The sequence below is a fragment of the Lactuca serriola genome, chromosome 6 (assembly GCF_051521515.1).
Source record: "Lactuca serriola cultivar US96UC23 chromosome 6, Lser_US96UC23_V15, whole genome shotgun sequence".
NCBI lineage: Eukaryota > Viridiplantae > Streptophyta > Magnoliopsida > Asterales > Asteraceae > Lactuca > Lactuca serriola.
This window is the reverse complement of record NC_136413.1, coordinates 154,907,699-154,913,306: the sequence shown is the minus strand read 5'-3', so window position 1 is coordinate 154,913,306 and position 5,608 is coordinate 154,907,699. Positions and strand designations below refer to the sequence as shown.

Genomic DNA, 5,608 nt, shown 5'->3' with positions numbered 1-5,608 from the left:
AAAAGAAAAATAGTAAAATGAATTAGTAACAAAATCATGTAGTGTTATAATCATAAATGATTAGAACGGGTCTTCTAATCATTTATGCTGCCAATAGTTATAATCATAAATAATTATTATAGTTGGCTTCTAATCGTATGCACAACCGTGTTTATAATCATAAGCGATTAAACAAACACAAACAAATATTTTTTTAGATTAAACTATTATCTCCGGTAAACCACCTAGCAATAAATCTGCTCACCTTTATCCAATTTAAATATACAAATCATCAAATGTAATTAATAATGAAACAAAAGGGTCCAAAACCTACAAAAATATATCAAAATTCGGAAAAAAAAAATTGAACACAAATAACTTGATTTATGTATAATGCCATTACTTTCTTTTATTTTTAGCTTTGGAGACCCACACAAATGAGCACAACAAGTTCCTCTTTGACTGTCCTCTGTCTGCTTAAATTTGTTGCAGACAATGATAATCAAAAGGAACCAAAAAGATGGATCTTTGTTTTGATTATATTTACACAGTTGATAAACTTCACATTTTCACTTAAATTTGCCTTTTCTATAAGCATCTTTGCTTCCCTTTTTACATAACGATGATATTAATACTCTTTTATATTGAAACTAATCTATATGTAAAAACTATATCTGCCATAAAAATTATAATCAAAATAATATCAGAAAAACGAAACACAAACAAGAAGAAAAATATAAGTATGTATAAGAATGATAACCATAACTTACGACTACTAGGATCGCCATCGGTTCGCTGGGCCACCAAATATGGTGCGGCACCACCACCATCGGCCATCGCCTCTAACATCGTTGCTGTAACCTCCTCCTTCTTGATCGCTCTCTGAAACCCCCTCGTGCTCTCCCTTTCGTTTGTTTGTTTCAGGGAAAACGGAACACCATTGTAGTTGAAATCGATCAAGATTCAAATAGGGAACCATCTGTGTAAATGACAGCATTTAGACTAGGGAGAAGGCGCGATGGTGGCTGCAATGTGACATAATGGTCGTGAACGGATTCTGGTTGTGTGTGGATGATGGCGGCTGTTTTCTTGGTGAAGCCCTAGGTATACAAGATAGCAAGAAAGGGACGGCCGACAAAAATGAAAGGAAATAGACGAGAGAGAGAGAGAAATTTTAGTAATCAACTAAAGTTTTAATTACTATAATACCCGTATCACAATTTTAAACTTACACTTGCTAGTAATTTAAGAAGTTATATAAATAGTCCGTTTGATAATAGCCTTAGATATAGATATTTAAATGGTCAAGATCTGTTATCTCGTTCTCAACCTTTTAGGTGTTCTTATTTGATCCTACTCCTATATATATATATATATATATATATATATATATATATATATACACACACTACCATTATGCGATGTTGTTTTTTTTGTACTTATGATTTTTGTCTATTATATAGAACAAAATATATAACAAAAAAATGACACTAGAAAATAAAAAAAAGGAAAATGGATTATGTTTCTAGGAAATCGCCTAGAAATACGTAGGAAATTCCGTTGGGATTTCCTGGGACCAAATCTTTTTTTTTTTTGGGTATAAACGTTTTTTATTTCGTTCCATATTTTGTACAAGTTTGTTACACGTTAAATAAATATATCTTACAAAGTTATACATATTATACACATACACAACCATACATAGGTAAAGATGCATATGGATTTAAAATGGTAAACAAATGTTTTGAGTAATAGATTACTACGGTGTACACACATGTATGCATGTATATATCATATATAACTTGGTGAAGTAAAGGTAATTCATGCATAATGAAGTCGAAGAAAATATAGAACGAAAAAATATCATTTGAACATCAAAAAATGAAAAACATATGATGTTTCTAGGAAATATCTTGGAAATACTCTACGAAATACCTAGGAATTTCCTACACCGAACAAAATTTGTCACTAATCCATTGGAAAAGAGTAGGTACTTCAAAAGGATTTCCTAGGACCAAAACCAGGTTTTTATTATTTCAAGGTTCACACTTTGTTTTTTTGTTTCATTTTTTTTACATGTTTGTTATACATTAAATATTTTTGTCTTACCAAGTTGTACATATTGTACACATACACATACATACAAATTTATAATGGTAAAATGAATGTTTTACGTAATGGGTTGTAATGGTGTACACGTATGTATGTCTGTATGTATGTATATATCGTGTAGAACTTGTTGAAATAAAAATAATTGATGTATAATGGAGTTGAGCAAAATAGAGAACAGGCAAAACGACATTTAAACATAAAAAATGGATTATTTTCCTAGGAAATCGCTTGGAAATGCGTAGGAAATACCGATGAGTTTCTCACGCAATACAAAATTTGTTAGTAAACCCTTGGAAATAAATATGTATTTTCCAGGGATTTTCTAGGACAAAAACTCATTTTTTTTTTCGGGGTTTAAACGTTGTTTTTGTGCTCCATATTTTGTACAGCTTTGGTATGCATTAAATACTTTTATCTTGCAAATTTATACGTATTATACACATACACAACCATACATATGTACACATACAAATAGATTTACAATGGTAAACAAATTTTTTAAGTAATGGGTTCTGATTGAGCACATACATGTAGGTATGTATTTCTCGTGTATAAATTGATCAACTAAAAGTAATTCATGTATAATGAAGTCAAACAAAATATTGAAGGGATAAACATCATTTGAACATCAAAAAATGAAAAATGAATCATGTTTCTAGGAATCTCTTGGAAATATGTAGGAACTACCAAGGGATTTCCTACACAATACAAGATATGTCAATAATATATTTGAAATGCGTAGTTACATCCAAAGGATATCCTATGACCAAAACTCGTTTTTTTATTTTATTTATAATTGTACAACTTTGTTATATATTGAATACTTTAAACTTACCAAGTTGTACATATTATATACATACACACATATAGATTTTTAATAGTAAACAAATATTTTGAGTAATGTGTTGTGATCATATACACGCATGTATATATGTATATATTGTGTATAACTTGTTGAAATAAAAGTAATTCATGTATAATGAAGTTGAGTAAATATAGTATGAAAAAACGACCTTTGGACATAAAAAAAATGAAAAACGGATTATGTTCCTAGGAAATGTATAGGAAATACCGAGGGCTTTGCTACGCAATACAAAATTTATCACTAATCCCTTGGAACCACGTAGGTATTTCCTAGAACCAAAACTCATTTTTTTTTTCTAATTTTAAACGTTGTTCTTTTCATTCAGTATTTTATACAACTTTATAATACATTAAATACTTTTATCTTACCCAGTTAAATGTGATATATATACATACATGCATTTGCACCTTCATTATCTATTAATCAAAACATTTTTTTTCTATATGTTGTGTGTGTATGTGGATAGTAAGTATAACTTCGTAAGTTAATAGTATTTTTTGGATAACAAATTTGTATAAAAGAGAAAATAAAAAATTGGTATGGAAAAAAGTTATTTTCCTAAGAAATCCCTCGGAAGTCCTTACAGGGAAAAGTGAATATTATTTATTATTTTCCCTCAAAGCCCAATTAAAACCTCTTAGCCCAATTTTTTGTGGTACCCCACTAAAATATAGTTTGTCCTAATTTTTTTTCTTTCATTGCGTTGTCACCGACAACTAAAATCAATCCAAACAATAACCTCCTATTTTCTTCTTCTTCTTTTTCTTCTAACTTGTAGGTGGTTTACATGGTGATTTCCGATGATTATAAGGGTGCTCGAAGGTGGCCATGGTGATTATCGGCATTAGAGGTGGGTCAATGATTTGAGATGGAAGCGGCGGTGGTTTTTGGTGGTATAAGGGTGGTTGTTTCTGGTTGTAACATCTAGTGTTTATTGTTGTGTTTTTTATGGTGGTTCCTGAATGGTAGAAAATGAGCAAGGAAAGAGGCTGAAATGGGTGGTGGCAAAGGTGGTTATCGGTGAAGGTTTATGTGGGTGTTTTAGAAGATGATGAACATGTGGTTGCGAGATGTGGTTTTCTTGTGTTCTAGGTGTGATTAAAGCTGAAGGCAATAGTGGTTCTCAAGTGTGATTTTTGGCAATGACATGGTGGTTTCTGCAAGATGGTAAGTGGCTTCGGTGGTGGTGATGTATGGTTATTTTTTGGCGGTGATTAAGGTGGCAACAAGTGGGCAAGTAAGGGTATTTTTCTATTACTTTTTCGTCTTTTTGATTTCTCAGTTCTTACTTAGTATTTCGATATAACTAATAAATAAAATGAGTGATTGTTGAAGCAGATGTACACAACCAGTAATTCCAAGTTCAAAGTTTCAACATTCGGTGTTTTGAGATGTTTTCAGACTTGAGGTAAATTTTTGATTAGTTTTTTTAATATTTTCGAATTCTAATCATTGAATTATGTTCGAATAGATAATTAGGGTTGACCAAGTTACTTGTAGTATAAATTATATTAAGATTCTATAAAGAAATTTTATAAGCTCTATAATTAGGATATTAAAAGTATTAAAAATGTTGGTTTTAGGGGGTTTGATGACTCTTAAAACTCATCTTGTCTTCGTAACATGAGTATGATGTTAGTAAAACTATTCAATATCATTGTTTGCACTTGTACTACTTAAAAGCATCGTTTTTATAGTTGAATGGTGAGAAAAGCATCTATGCAACTTGCCTTTTGTATGTGTATTCTAGCTTTTTATTTTCTTGCAAAAGTTTGTTTATTTTCTCACATAAGCTGTTGTTGATTAACATGTATACTAGGTTCACCTTTAGTGTCATTTGTTTGAGGGATCTCTATGTTGATTATATAACTTCATCATTAAGATGCAACTTTTGAAATAGGTCTGAACAAGGATCTCATTATGATGTAATGAAAATGATTTTAATTCTCAATATCAAAAAATGATTTGAAACTTTTTGATAACTTTTGGTCTATTTTATGGATAAAAAGCTTTTTGATAATTTTTGGTCTATTTTATGGATAAAAAACTTTTTGATAATTTTTGGTCTATTTTATGGATAGGAAAGAAGAGATAATACAAGAAAAATGGGAGATGATTTTACGAGAATATGTTTATTTATCATGAATTGGGTTGTATGTGGTGGTTCTAGTTTACAAATATAGTTCATCAAGAAAAATACCCAAAGACATGCTGAAATGGCCAAAAGATAAGCACAAATGGAAGGGTAAATGGTCTAAATATGAGAGGCAATGGTAATAACCCTCTCGACAGTCCACCCAATTTATCGAATGCTCTTTAGATTATTTTAGTGACTATTTGTATATTTTTATTATGTTTTGTGGTTTAGACTATTTGTATATTTTTATTAGTGTTGTAAAGTATAAATTTTAGATTTAGATTTGTTGTTTTTGTATTGGTCATTTGCAAGGTTGTAAAAATCGCTTGACGGTAGCTCGAAGGTCGACTGGTGTTAAGGGATTAATCGGTCTTGGCGGGGATTAATCGGGGACCATAGATTATTAATAAAATATTAAAATTAATTAAATATTAATATATCTTAAGAAAAACAAGTACTTCAAAATTAGAAAATAAGAAAAATTGTAATTTGGAAATTTAGATATACGAAAATAT

General features: G+C 30.2%; 1 long non-coding RNA gene across 1 annotated transcript; it reads left to right on the top strand.

Annotated features, from left to right (window-relative positions):
* The first annotated feature begins 3,671 nt into the window (after window positions 1–3,671).
* On the top strand, window positions 3,672–5,364 carry LOC145058825 (uncharacterized). The gene is made up of 3 exons (XR_013686530.1): window positions 3,672–4,199; window positions 4,295–4,364; window positions 5,038–5,364. It is a non-coding gene; the product is annotated as an uncharacterized LOC145058825 (long non-coding RNA).
* The last annotated feature ends 244 nt before the right edge of the window (window positions 5,365–5,608 follow it).